Raw genomic sequence first — 15,507 nt, 5'->3', positions numbered from 1 at the left:
ATATGGGTGAAATCGGTTCACAACCACGCCTGAAATCTCGATTATCACTTTATCATGCGAGAGTATAAAATGTTCGGTGACACCCGAACCTAGCCCTTCCTTACTTTTTTTTTTTTTTTTTGTAAATCTGTTTTTCCATAGTGCCTTTCACTATGGCTCGAAGGACCAATGTTTTAGTTAGTACCTTTATTTGCCACCACTCAACACTAGATATTTTACCGACAAAATATTTAACACAAAAGACATAGTCGATTTGGGGTTTTTTACTTTTTCGTGAAATATATGGAGGATGCGGAATATAATCTGGAGGTAAAAATGATGCTGCGACGGACGTTTGCTCGGTGCGAGGTCGACGAAAAAAAAAGGGAGCTTGTCCTTTGGAGCGGTCGCTTTTAATGGTTGGGTAGTGTAGAGTTGTGGTGTGATGTCCGCATGTGTGGTATATATTCGTGTGTAGTAGTGTGGTGTCTTCATTTGGTATGTCTGCATGTGTGGTGTCTTCATATGTGGATCGCGTTGGTGTGGTGTGTTGGCGTGTGGTCGTTCAGTGCCGTGTGTTGAGAAGGGAGAGCTATGTATCTCATCTAGACACTTCGATTGCACCGACGCTAAATACCCTTCACAGGTCATTTTCTGTTAGTAACTATGTGTTCAGTTTGTATGGAAGCTGTATGCTATAGTAATTCGTTCTGAAATTTTTTTTTGGATATTATTTTGTTCTTCATATCGAACGTCTGAGAGGCGTACGATCTTTTTACGTTTTGCTCTCCCTCCTACAATTTTTTTTAAAAGGCATGCATATTTGCATTTATCGTTGTCATTACATACAGCATTCCAGTGGTAGTTGACTTTTGGTCTTAGGTTTTGTATATTCTGAAAATTCTGAGAATCTCCGAGACGTATGTGTGTTTATGCTTTGCGCTATTTTTACAATTTTTGAGTGATTATTATTATGTTTCTTACTCAGATCTAGTACATATAAGTATAATTAAAAATGGAAAAGATGGACTAATAGACGACGCGCTAATAGCTTCATCTTTGGGCAGCTGGATAGGAAGAGTACTTCAGCTAACCATAATAAGAAAAATATACCTATTATTGCTGGACTACCTATAAAGCATTATGTGATCTAATTCGTCCTTCAATGCTTTTTTTACTGACGAAATAATATCAGGAATATTTCAGTGAACGATTACAGAGATATCTCTATCACGAACAACTAATTTGACTGGCAATGCGTTCGCAGATACAAATTGTCTTGAAATTGGTGCTCTTCTTGGCGTACAGACTTTGACCGCAGTTTTGAAGGACAATCACTTGTCAGCTAGTAAGTTATTCAATACAAGCCTCAGTGGAGATAGGTATATTGCTGCTATGAGTCGTGATAGGTTCCACTTTTTAATTAGTAGGCTGCGACGGATGATAAAGCATTGAGACTTGCTCTGCGGCCCACCGATGTTTTTGTACCTGTCAGAAAGATGTGGGATCTCTTAATAAAACAGTGCAACGATAATTAAACTCCAGGAAGCTACCATACAATCGACGAACAGCTGTTACCTGTGGCAACGTTACTTGCGAAAATTAGTTCACCTCCGTACAACTAGCAAAGAGCTTGCTAAAAGAGCCATATAAGTTAACTTTAGCGTCATATAAACCTAAGCCATCAAAGATGACATATTTGCTATCTTCCTGCAATGAATCAGGAACAATAAACCAAACTTCTTGAAAGCCTCAAATTGTATTACATTACAACCAGTCCGAAGGGAGTTATCGACACATTCGACCAGATGTGTTCACTCATGTCGTGTTCCAGAAAAAATAATATATGGCCCATGGCTCTATTTTATGGCATGCTTAATATTTCGTTTATAAACTCTTATGTCACTTACTGCCACAATGTGATTTGAAGTTTATGAAGATACTATGTCGTTATTGGATGGAACAAACGCGGGAAATCCCACATATCATCGACGATGCATTACGTCAAAGAAGGCACACTTAAAAACGGATAGCAGTAAAATCAATGGTTGGAGTCTCCTGTGCTGGTAAGAATTACAAAATGTTATTGGTTACATTGGAATCTATATTTTATATCAATATTTCTTAGGCAATGAAATTAAAAACAAAATTAATAGAATTTTACGTGACTATGGATGTGATTTGTTGATGGACGATGCAATCATTGTTACTGACCGAGAGGACAATATGAAAACTGCTTCCAACGAATTGAGCACATTACACTGTGTAAACCACTTGGTCCAAAATTTGATTGACAAAGTTGTAAATGAGGCACCCGAATTGCTGGGTCTAGTTAACCGTTGCAGAAAACTTGTAAAGTATTTCAAGAAAACTATATGGTCAAAACTCGACATTAACAACAACCCTAAAAAGCTACTGTCGAACTCGTTGGAATACGATTTTTAACTTACTTATGTCGGTTGAGTTAAACTGGTTGGAAATTTCTCAGAATTTGATGAAAAAAAGTAATGTGTAGAAAATGTTAATTAATGTAATATTAGTGGACTGGTGAAACTTTTTGCTCTTATTGAAGCTTGTTCGAAAAAGCTGGTTTATCCAACAATCGAATACAAGACTATTTCACACATTATTAACCTTAAAAAAAAGCCACTCCGAAAGACAATCACATCGAAATTGTGCAAAAATGCAAACTTTCACTTTTAAAATAGAGTTCATGCCATTTTAAAAGAATTGAGGCGTATTGAAAAATTAATTAAACCCACACAGGAAATAGATAATATCTTTGCAGATTATTCCCAACCTACTTAGAGCACAAACATTATATCCTATATTCAAGATGAAATTCAAACGTATAATAAAATTAATAAAGCTTGAACCTTCTTTTTATACTCTTGCAACAAGTTGCTTCAGAGTATTATAGTTTTGTCCACCTCAAGGTTGTATGTATCACCTAAAACTAATCGAGATAGATATAGGGTTATATATAATACATGTATGTATATTAATGATTATTAATGATCATGTTGACGAGAAAAGTTGAAACCCGTTTGACTGTCCGTCCGCGCAAACTGTAACTTGAGTATAAACTGAGATATCTCGATGAAGCTCGGTATGTGGGTTCCATAGTACAAAAAAACAATTCGAGTTCGTAGAAGGGCGTAATCGGTCCACTGCCAAGCCCACAAATCGCCATTAACCGAAAATATACTATATAAAGTGTCATAACTAAGCATTCAATTAAGACATGAAGCTGTAATTTGGTACAGAAGATCGCAGTAGCGAGGGGCACCTGAGGGCAAAATATTTTGAAAAAGTGGGCGTGGCCTCGCCCTCTTACAAGTTTAATGTACATATCTCCTATACATAGTGAAAATGGATAATATCGAGGGATAACCCCGCTCACAACTAACATCGCTATAAATCAATAACTAAATACGCCAGAGACATGAAACCATTTAGATAGTGTGAGAGAATTTTATTGGAGCTGGTGTAAAAATTGGACGATGGGCGTGTCACCGCCCACTTTTTGGTGCAATTCCATATATCGGGACCCGAACAACCGATTTCGCAAAATTTACTAAGTGGTATTGTAAATTCCAATTAATACGTTCAGCTTCCAGTACACAAACCAAGAACTGTAGTGTGCGCCACCTTATGACAAAAAATTGTTTAAATCCAAAAAAAACTGTTCAAGGACTTAGCTACCGAATATTTAGACCCCGGTACCAATAGTTGACTTTTGATTCAAAATGTCGGTCAATGTATGATGTATAATTGGAATTAAGTGATAATACTTCTCTAATAATGGTATGTCCGTATGTCAAAAATGGATTGAATAAAACTAATGCTTCATTTACCTAGCATATACTTAATATACAGATTTTCGAACTTCGGGCTGACTTTCTACGACATATGTACTTATATCGGCTAATATTTAAGTTATACCAAAGAAAATAAGAGAGCGCGTTTTACTCATAACATTATATCTCTGTGCCTAAAATAGACAAATTTGAACGACAACTTGGTCCAACCCTTATATAGCTAATATCAGGTTTTCGAATATCCAGCTTACTGTACACTAAATGATTGGATTTACACCTTAAATTATTTCCTGGCTTTGTATAAAATGTTTTAAATGTTTATGACGAAGTATGGTAGTTACTGTATACTATTTAAAAAAATTTCTAGAAAATATGCTCTCAATTATATCTGAGTAATGCCCAAATTAATCACTCCCTCCCTTCTTTACCACAAATATGTAGTAAAACTATATTTTTGGTAATGCTTTCCAACTGACTCTAAATCGGACATGTTGATTAGAATGCGTGACTGAAATTAAATGGATAAGTTACATTGAAAATTATATGGTTTGGCACCCAATACGAATTGGAATGAACCCAAATAAATTCGATATTTTAAAATTTCTCTTCGGTTCAGAATATATCACATATTCCTCATTTAAGGATAACTTAATAATAGTATTTGACGCGTTTAAAATATGTTAATAAAACTAAGTGATTACATGATCTTCAATATATATATGTAGTATAAGATAATGAATACCAAATTTGATTGTTAACCATTCACGGTTTAATCGAAATATGAACAAATAATATGAATTTTTCCCAACAACCGAATTTAGTCCTTGCTTACTTGCTTAACACTAATTTAGTATGATAGTGTTCAGGACAAAACTATTTCTTTCATAGTTGCATTTTTGGGTGTGCAAAACTATTAGCAGTTGTTAATTTAAAAGTAATTATTTCTTTAACCGTACCTAATATACATACATATATGGTATACATATAACTCCTCAATTAACTTTTGATGCCCTCTGGTATTTTAACAGTTATCAAGTTTAGTATTTTATGTATTACAATACAAGAGTAAGCATGTGTGTTCGCCATACTCTATAAGAGCTGACTGAATTACATTAAATTCCGTATCGTGGTTGTTTTCGCAGCTATTGCTTTTGACGCTGTTTCTTGAACCGTGAATTTTTCATTGTTTCGGATTTCACTGCAAAGGCTTTGTCTGCGCTTGCGAGTTCCCAGAGCGCAAAGGTATGTACAAGTCTGCAGAAGAGTAATATTACAGACATTGTGAAGCCTTTATATTTATAAAAGCTTACAATAAAGACGCTAAATTATGCTTATGCTATTATTGCCATGGGATTTAATATGAACCCAATTAGCAAATCAAAGTTTTTAAAATAAATTAAACACAATTGATATCATTTTAGAAGTAATGAGTCAAAACTGCTTCTTTAGCAATTTGAAAATAAACTTTTTTTAATGTTGGTTATGTTAGGCATTTTTCGATTTAAGTAGTGATGAGTGGTAATTTTTTCACTGTGATTGATTGCATATCGCAACTGCGATCACTTTTTGTAAATAGCAGTTCTGTAAAATGCGATAATAGTTCCATCCTGTAAATTGCGATAGCAGTTCACAAAAAAGCTTTGAAATTTTAACATTACTGTATGGGTTTACTTGTGATGGCAATAGCATAATGCAACAAATTAACAGGTATGGTAAAAATTCATTTTCGATTTTTCCCCCAGCGGTTTTAAATTTTATCCGAGGCTTGTTGTTATTTTTCATTGAGGGTTTTTTTTTAAGTGGCGGGTCCCAAACCCAGCGCACAACCCTGCGGAGGGGATTGTTGAAGAGGGAAGACCCCCTAAGGTGATCTAGCGACCGATGTCCAGAGCATAATTAAATTATGGAGGGAACAGTTCTTCAGCCCTCTGAATGATATTGAAAGCATAACACCAGGAGATGGGAACCCGATTCCCCAATCGATGACGATCGATGGAGCAGACGTTACATTTCGCCACCATAAAGAAGTTCGAATAGCAAATACCCGTCTGAAGGATTGTCGGCCGAGGTATTCAAACACGCCGCCGAAGAACTGATAAGAAGCTTCTTTGTAAAATATGGTCGGATTTAAGTGTGCTCTGCCCAATCCACAAAAAGGGAGACCCCACAATCTGCGCCAACTACCGTGGGATAAGTCTCCTCAACATCGCGCATAAGTTTCTATCTAGCGTATTGTGTGAAAGATTAAAGCCCACCGTCAACAAACTGATTGGGACTTATTAGTGTGGCCTTAGACCTGGCAAATCAACAACCGATCATATATTCACCGTGCACCAAATTTTGGAAAAGACCCGTGAAAGGAGAATTGACACATACCACCTCTTCGTCGACTGCTTTCGACAGCACGAAAAGGAGCTGCTTTTATGCTGCGTTGTTTGAATTTGGTAGGATCGGGAAGGACCTCTACGAGCCGTTCGATACCAAACGAGATTTCAGACAAGGCGACTCCCTATCGTGCGACTTCTTCAATGTGCTGTTCGAGAAAATATCTCGAGCTACAGAACTTAATCCAGCAGATACAATCATTTATAAGAGTGTACAGCTTCTGGCGTATGGCGATGATATTGACACCATCGGCTTCAACATCCGCGCCGTTAGTTCTGCGTTCTCCAGACTGGAAATCCGAAGCAGGATATAAAAGTAAAGTCCTCACTCGACGATCAAAAGCCAAACTCTATAAGTCGCTCATAATTCCTGTCCTGCTATATCTTGCAGAGGCTTGGATGATGACAAAGCGCTCCAGCTCTGTAAGTACTCGTCGCAGTAACCGCCGGGGGAAGCAGAGGAGGAGGAAGACCTCTACTCCCTTGGAAGGACCTGGCTTCGCTTGGAATATCCAATTGGCGCCACGTAGCGAAAATAAAATGCGACTGGCGCGCTATTGTTAACTCGGCTATAATTGCGTAAGCGGTGTCTACGCCAATAAAGAAGAAGAAGATGCATTATTAAATAAATATTTATGTTAGTTTAATTTTTATAACGGTCTGAACTTATGTCAGGAGTAAGTCTTTAAATACGAAAATACTTCGTACTATAATGAAATTTAGTTTATTAGAAGTAACTGTTATACCAAAATAATTCTGGGTTTTACTTAATTTTTAAGTAAGCCGTGATTGGAACTCGAGTTGCATCTTTGTTTCCTAATACCTCCAACGCACGTAGGAGTACTTATCTCTGGTCATAATATCATAAATTAACAAGTACGGAAGAGTTAGGTTCACTCTCGAAATTTGCAGAGATCAAAGGCAGGGAAGTACTTTCAGGTGTCGCAAACCTTTATGTTGAGAAAATATTAAGAAGCCAACGTGCATTATTTAACCGCACAATTCAACACCGAATACATCAAAAACATATGTGGCATTGTATTAATTTATTTATTAGTCATATACATATTTGTTTAATTCCTTAACTACTTCAACTTGCTTGTTATATTGACATATATTAAAATAAACTTAATTAACTAACTTAAGTGAGATACATTGTATATGTTGTAAGGTCAGCCAAAGAGGCTACAAGAAGAAAGTATCAACCATGTGAGCGGATATTAGTATATTATGGATACAAGATTTAGGACACGGTTTAGACCAGTTCAATTTATGAAGGTATTTACACTGAACCAGAGAAATTTTGAGAAATCTACTTAATTTAATTAAAATTTAACACGAATTAAGCTATATTATATCAAATATCTTATACTGACTTAATTTGGATATGGCATCTTACTTATTGATCAATATAAACGAAACCGGAAGTTGTAAATTCGTATGTAGGTTAATGTTATTACTGGTCCAGTTTTATCTACTTTAGGTCCAAAAACACATTGTTACTAGAATGTGACGTTCTCTTAATTTCTTTCATCTGACCGATTGACTGGTATTTAAAATATAAAGGAAGTTCGCGAATCTTTATAATAGGAATGTGGGAACTAGGTTAGTGTAGAAACGATGCTATCCATTTTTTGTATCGCAACATATTATTTCCAGAATAAGATGCTCTCTGTCGGGACTTCACGTACTGTATTTTCGGTAAGAAGTCAGCTATCGGTACCGAAGTCCACATATTCGGTATTTGGGGACTTGATCCGATTTCGATTATGTTTAGGCTTAAAACCATATATGTATTTTATATACACTTTATTCCAATAACGTCATTGGCTTTCGGTTTGCATATTGTAAATTTAAAGAATCATATGCAAATTAAGGCTGAGATATATGGAAAGTAGGCGAACGTGGTGTCCGCTTTTTCCATTTTCACAACATAAAATAAGAATATCAAAATATTGTTACGCACTAAATTTGATGGTATCTATTTTGCTTAATTAAGTTTAGGTGATCAAAAGAAGGTTAGGTGAAAAAATGTTATACTCTGTAGCAACATGTTGCGGGAGTATAAAAATGAAAATAAACGAACAATTAGTAAATTTTGTCCGAGGACATTTATTTATTGTTTAAATTAGCGGAAAAAAATAAAAACGGACCATGTGTCCATAAGAGACAATTCAAAGCAGAGCAGCGACAGTTTTATGGACTAAATATTTCAATTTAAAAAAAGGATGAATCGGAAAGACCTTCTTGCAGTTGGCAAAAATGCGATCATAAAAAAATTTAACAAAGACAAGGAATACAAAATTATTTTTCAAAACACCAATAAAGAAAGCCAAACGATATCTCAACAGGAGCTATCTGAAGCAAAAGCTAGGAGGTATGAAGAAAAACAAAATGATAAATTGAGCTCAGGGAAGAAGAATATAAAGCCGGAGAGGAGAAAAAGGTAAAAAGGAAAAAGAGTCGAACGTACTGATGCAGCTTATTCGACAAAAAAAAAAAAATGATTTTCATATGGTTGTATCATATCCATAGTTCATTAGGTGATATGTACGTATGTATAGTCGTTTGCAACTTATGTTTATTGATTTAATTTGTTTTTGTTTAAGTGCATTTTTTGAATAGATTTATTGTTTTCAAATTTAAAATAATTAACAACCAGAAAATTATTTATCAATTATATTTCTTCGATTGGTGCTATTTTGATTATGTGGTACATTTAAAACTTCATTAACAGTTTGTTCGCAGTCAGGTGGAAGAATTAGTGCTTGAATAATGCTTGTATGTATGTTGTAGTTTTGTTCACCTAACGGTTGTGAGTATCACCCAAAACTAAGCGACATAGACATAAGGTTATGTATGTATATATCAATTATCAGGATGATGAGAAAAGTTGAAATCCGGTTGACTGTCCGTCCGTTCGTGCAAGCTGTAACTTGAGGAGAATTTTAAATATATTGATGAAACTTGGTATGTGGGCTCCTTAGTACGAAAAAAGTCCGTGAATGGGCGTAATCGGATAACTGCCACGCCCACAAATCGCCACTAACCGAAAACATATAAAGGGCCATAACTAAGCACTGCTTTTGTAATTTGGTAAAGAGGATCGCAGTAGCAAGAGGCACCTAAGTCCAAAATATCTTGAAAAAGTGGGGGGGTCCCGCCCTCCAACAAGTTTAATGCACATATCTCCTAAACCACTTAAGCTACAACAACCAAGTTTTATTAGAACTTCTACCGACAGTGTAAAAATGCATGAAAAACAACCACGCCTGCTTTCAGTATAACACAATTTTAAATTCCACTAATGTCTTTAGTGTGTGCAATCTTTAGACTAAAAATTGTTTAAATCCAGTAAAAACCTCTTAGGACCCTCGGAACAGAATATTTAGGCGCAGGTACCTTTATCTGACTTTTGATCGTAAATGTCCGTCAATGTGTATTACATATAACTGGAATTAAGCGGTAATCTTTATTTTATAATGGTATGTCTGTATGTTAAAAATGGGTTGAATCGAACCAACAATTCCCTTAGTCCCAATATACATAAAATAAAGATTTTCGAACCTTCGGCTGACTTTTTACCGCATATGTCGGGCAAGGTGTGAGTTATCCCAATAAAAATGAGAGGTCGTCATCGCAGGTGATATATCGCAGTCAACGTGTTAAAAGAGGCGTTATCCAAATGTTGAAAATTCAAACGGTGGGAATTTTGGGAGTTTGGAAAAATCGAACATGTGTGGAGCTTGGCCAGTGAGCAAAATATTTAGGATTTTAAACTTACTATCACACATTGCATTGACGGGCCACATCGGAATCGCAGGAATTCGCAAAGCTGATGACTATCAAAGGAAAGCATCCTAGAACCGCTATCGGTAGAATGGCAGCATCTCGGGGCTCGCGTATCTTCTTGTGTTATACTACTAGATTGCTGGGCTTCGCGGAAGCTTGGCCAGCGCTGGCCACCATTGGTGCATGCGCTGTTGGGAAAGCCTTTTGGCTCGAAATCGATTCCAAGTAATCTAGTGAACTCTGTACTCTCAGTAAGGCTAGTCTCTCCCTGGTTAAGGGGCTTTTAATAGGAAATTACCCTATTATCTTCCATGCCATAAGGCTGGGAACCTTTCCAGACACTATCTGCAGAAACTGTATGGAAGAAGATGGGGTGGAAACAAGAAATGTCGCGAGACTTAAACACTTTACATCTTTACATATCTTCGGACATCCCACAAAATTTGTATTGACTACTAGGCGTTTTGTTAATTATAAGTTCGAACACAGGAATTCTTCTTAATGGCTTCACAAAGGACTACATATATCCACCCACTTTCGATCTCGAAAATGGTGCAAACAAACAGAAGAATGATACATTCCAAATTTGTTTAAGGTAAATTTGCGCTAGGTGAATATGGTTGTTCTAGCTTAAGTGGTTTAATAGATATATACATTAAACTTATTACAGTGCGGGGCCACGGCCATGTTTTAAAAAATTTTCACCCACAGGTACAGGTACAGGTTACAAAAGCGATCCCCTGTGCCAAATTATAGTTTTGTATCTTAACTTAATACTCAGTTAGAGTACTTTATACGTTTTTGGTTAATGACGGCGTGCGGGTGTGGCAAGGGTCCGATTTCGCTTATCTACGAACTAATACTTTTTTACCAAGGAAAGCGTATACGAAGTTTCATCAAGATTTTTAAATTTTTACTCTAGTTATACCAACCCAGAAAAAAAATTCGACGCATCGGTTTTCGAGTGGAAAGAAAAATAAACAGGCTTACTAATCTCTGCACACAGTAATAAAAGGCAATAAATAAGGAGTCATGGAATGGATTAGTTTGGAAATCTGGTAAATACCGAATTGTCATTACAGCACACTGCTAATATGTTAATGGTATATCGTATATTCACTATGGCTTCTTCTTCGTTTCTTTCGTACAGTGCCAGTTGCAAAATATCCGAGAGTATTTAATTGACACATCTATTTATGGCTTGTAAAAAAGCTGTAGATGTGGCTTTGTGGGTTTTTTGAGTTACTAAATGCGAGAGCAATTTTAGATAAACGTTTTCCCCCAAGACCATAATTTTTATCGTAGTTAGTAGATGCGCGAGCAATGGAATAAACTGGTAACAGTATCATTGTGAAGATGCCAAACAACAATGTTTGTACCTTTACTCTTTTACAAACATCTTTCAGGTTTCTCGTCAAACTGCATAAACTTCTTCTTTACTAACTTATGTAATAATGATACTTAGAAAATTTGTCATAATAATCTAGCAGGTCGTTGTCGCAAATGTGTATACGGACCATACTAGGTTTTATACTCTTAAATCTCCCCCGAACAATGAATTGCTTTATAGTGGTGTACTTTCATCCCAGTTATATAAAGTATGCCAATAAAGGATCGCATCTCTTGAATTGATGTAGAAAAAGCGAACTCATTGGTTTTTGAAATATACTCATTAGTATAGTCTGAAATAAGCCGAACAACCTCATTGGAAACTTTAAACAACGTTTAAACTAAACTACTTCTATGACATATATAAATTCCCCAATAAATTTTCAAAATATCGTACAGAGGGATTAATGGGCAGACATGGGTTAATAAAAAAATGTGTGATGCCCAAATCACTATATATGCAGAAAATTGCTAGCCATATGCTCTGGATATATTATATTATATGTCGATATATTAAGTTTAAAGCTGACTATTGCTTGAACGTCTGTATGAACTGTTTCGCATATCGTTTTTGTAGCAAAAAAAAGTATTAACAAATCCTCGTATAACTTATTTTAATTTTAGAACTAAGTAACGTTATTATATTGTTTTAACTAATTCACAAGATGATATTTACCAAAAATTCATCAAACAATTTATTTACTAAGACACACTTTTCCCGTTTATCTCACTCTTAAATCTGTGCTCTGTTCAAAGTTTCAAACCAAATTGAACTCGCCTTTGAAAAAATTTTCCTCGCTTTTCAAATATGTAGGTACGAGAAATACTCGGACATTCCTAAGCTCATATCTTATGTTCTTGCCTGACACAAAACCCGCCGACATTTCTTGTAAATATGTATAGTATCTCTTAGTAATTTTACGATGCTTCAATGTGATTTCTTGTGTTATTTTAAAAGAAAACTGAAGAAAAGGATAAGAAATAAAGAAGTTTCAGTTTTGTAGTCACTACAATCATACGTTTCGTTCCTTTTAAAACACCTCCGCGTAGGTATAAAATATATGTGACCTGGTCTACGGAAAGGGGGCTTAGGTGTCAAAAAATCTTAGTTGATTCGGATGGAAGATGAGATGCTTTTTCACGTGATAGAATCCAAAAAGTCATAAACTAGTTTTCGCACGTTAGCTCCCTTTTCGTAGACCAGGTCACATATTTTGAATAGGCACGGCATTTGTGAATATATTCATGAATAAACAAGGAGCCACTTATTAGTGATTGTATTCATGAGCCTTTCAACTCATCCAATGGTATTCAACGAATAGCTCAAACAATTGTATACAGAGAAGCAAACCAAGCCAAGTGTGAGCGATAAGTGATTGTGAGAAGATGATTAGTGAGAGCAAGTACGAGTGAACAAGGAGGGTGATTCATGAGTCGGAGAGTATAATCATAAGCCAAGTATTCACTTCAGATCACTGGTAGATACTCTTCTTTGTTAATCTGTTGTAGTCGATTCCCAAACCTCCAATGTTTATGACCAAGCAAGCATTAAATATAATATATTTATTTGCCATACATCCTCGCCTTTATCCCTGCGTTATATTTACAAACGTTTGGTTTTCTTATAATATTTAGATAACGTAGGCGCTGAAAGCTGCTTTCATCAACACCTTATACATGTTTTCAGAAAACCGAAGGTTAACACGTTTTATCGCTGTAGTTGACTGCTAATACTAATTTAAAATAAAATCGCTTGTGCACATCTACATAAATACATATACTACATAAATTATTCTTTTATAGGGGCAGGCGTTAAGTCAAAGAGATGAGTTTTTCAATATGAATTTTCTGATACATATGCATAAAAGTTGCAATAAATTAATGGACAAACATATGTGACTTGAAAAATTCTAAAATTCCGACGGAACTCTTCCGACAGTAACATCATGGTGTAACATAATTGTTCTTAATAAATTTGATTTGAACAATACTATTATACATATTTTGTGCAACTAGACGCGACAGTATGAATACTAACACCCCTATTCTGTGCACTTGTCAAATTCAACATATTTTTTGTCTGAAATAAAAAGTTCTTTTCTTTATAAGTTGTTGAGATGTCAAATGCTCTTGAAATAAATATCTGATTGTGCATCTTGTGAAAATGAAAGATATTTTACTTTTGTTATTATTGTTAAACGAACATTAAAATTCTGAAAATAAGAATGGCGCGACTGCACGCATATTGCTATCAATATAATTTGAATAGAATCAGCTGTTCTTACAGTGAAACTTCGATAAGTCGTAACCTCGATAAGCGAAAAACCTTGATATTTCATAGTATTTCTTCGGTCCCTAGAAAAATTCGCGAAAAATACATGTATTTCGGTCCCTTTGATAACTCGTATTTTTCTTGAGACAAAAATTGAAAAATGTGTATCAAACTATCACATCAATTTTGAAAAAAAGTGATCTGTATTTGGGCTTGCCCTCATCAACCCAACGTAAGCGCCAAAAATTACCAGGATACCCGGAATTAGAAAAGACAGTACTCACTTGGTTTTTGCAATGCCGAGAATCTAAGACTATTCCAGTTGGAGGACATTTACTAAAAGAAAAGGTGTATGCCGCAAAATTGGGCTTAACACAATTCAACGCAAGTAATGGCTGGTTGGACAATTTCAAGAAAAGAAATAATGTAAGTTTCAAAAAAGTTTGCGGTGAAAGCGCGGCCGTTGATGATGAAGTGTGCGTTCAATGGAGAGAAAACATTCAAAAGTTAATAGAGAATTATAAGCCCAAGAATATTTTCAACGCGTATAAGACGGGTCTTTTTTACAAGTGTCTTCCTGATCGCCCTTTGTCTTTAAAAGGCCAAAGTTGTCATGGGGGCAAATTGAGCAAGGATCGTCTTACTCTGTTGCTTGCAGCAAATATGGATGGGTCAGAAAATTTTAAACCATTAATGATTGGTAAATCCATGAAACCCAGATGCTTTAAAAACATCAAGACGTTCCCTATGCTTTATCGTGCAAATTCAAAGTCATCGGTGACACGTAATTTATTTCTTGAATGGCTACAATTGGTGAACCAACAAATGATAAAACAAAATAGAAAGATTTTATTATTTATTGATAATTGCACCGTCCACACTGCAATGGAACCTTTGAGCAATGTGCAGACTGAATTTCTCCCACCTAACCCCACTTCAGTTTTGCAAGCACTCGACAAAGGCATAATCAAAAGTTTCAAAACATTGTACCGTAAAGAAGTTGTTGTTAAACTGCTTGAAAGCATCGAGGAAAAAAGGATTATTCCATWTCGATTTATGATGCAATGAATATTGCTCATAAAGCCTGGACAAATATCAGTAAATCGACTATTAAAAACTGTTTTCGAGCTTGCGGTTTTGTTAAGGATCAAAATGTAGTCGTAATCAGCGAAGATGCACTTCACATAGCAGAGTGGGCTCGTGTTCCACAAAATACAGAAACACGTGTAAACTTTGATGACTACATTCATGTTGATGATGAGTTGGTGATTACTGGAAGCCTCAATGATGATGACATTCTGGGTTTCGAAAACATCGACAATGAAAACGATGAAACATTTGAAATTCTCTCAGTTTCCACAAAGGTTGCGAAAGCTTCAATTGAAAATTTGCGTCTTTTTTTCATGGCATCAAATGTTGAAGACACTATTTTTAATGACATTGTAAACATTCATAATGCAATAGATAAAATACGCCAAAATAATGTCCGTCAAAAACATATTACGGATTTCTTTTAAAATGAACACTTTTCTTAATTTCTTTGTACAATTTTTCAAAATACATACATACATATATTGATTGAATAACATATGTACTTTCTATTTTAAAATTTAAATATGTACAATCATTTCTTGTTTTTTATGTAAAATTGAAAAAAAAAAGAAAAAACTCTATAATTCGTATATTCTGTATGTTGCCTCTATAAGTTGTATAACTTGATAACTTGAAAAACTCAATAACTCGTATTTAAATTGTGGTCCCTTGCAAATACGAGTTATCGAAGTGTCACTGTATTTACATTATTTTGTTCACCACACGTGTGGGGAAAAAGATTGCGAATTGAAGCTTTTACTTTTGTCAAGATTGTCAT

The sequence above is a fragment of the Bactrocera latifrons genome, unplaced genomic scaffold (assembly GCF_001853355.1).
Source record: "Bactrocera latifrons isolate USDA-ARS-PBARC rearing strain unplaced genomic scaffold, ASM185335v1 scaffold_338, whole genome shotgun sequence".
NCBI classification, from domain to species: Eukaryota; Metazoa; Arthropoda; class Insecta; order Diptera; family Tephritidae; genus Bactrocera; species Bactrocera latifrons.
This window is presented reverse-complemented; position numbering follows the sequence as displayed.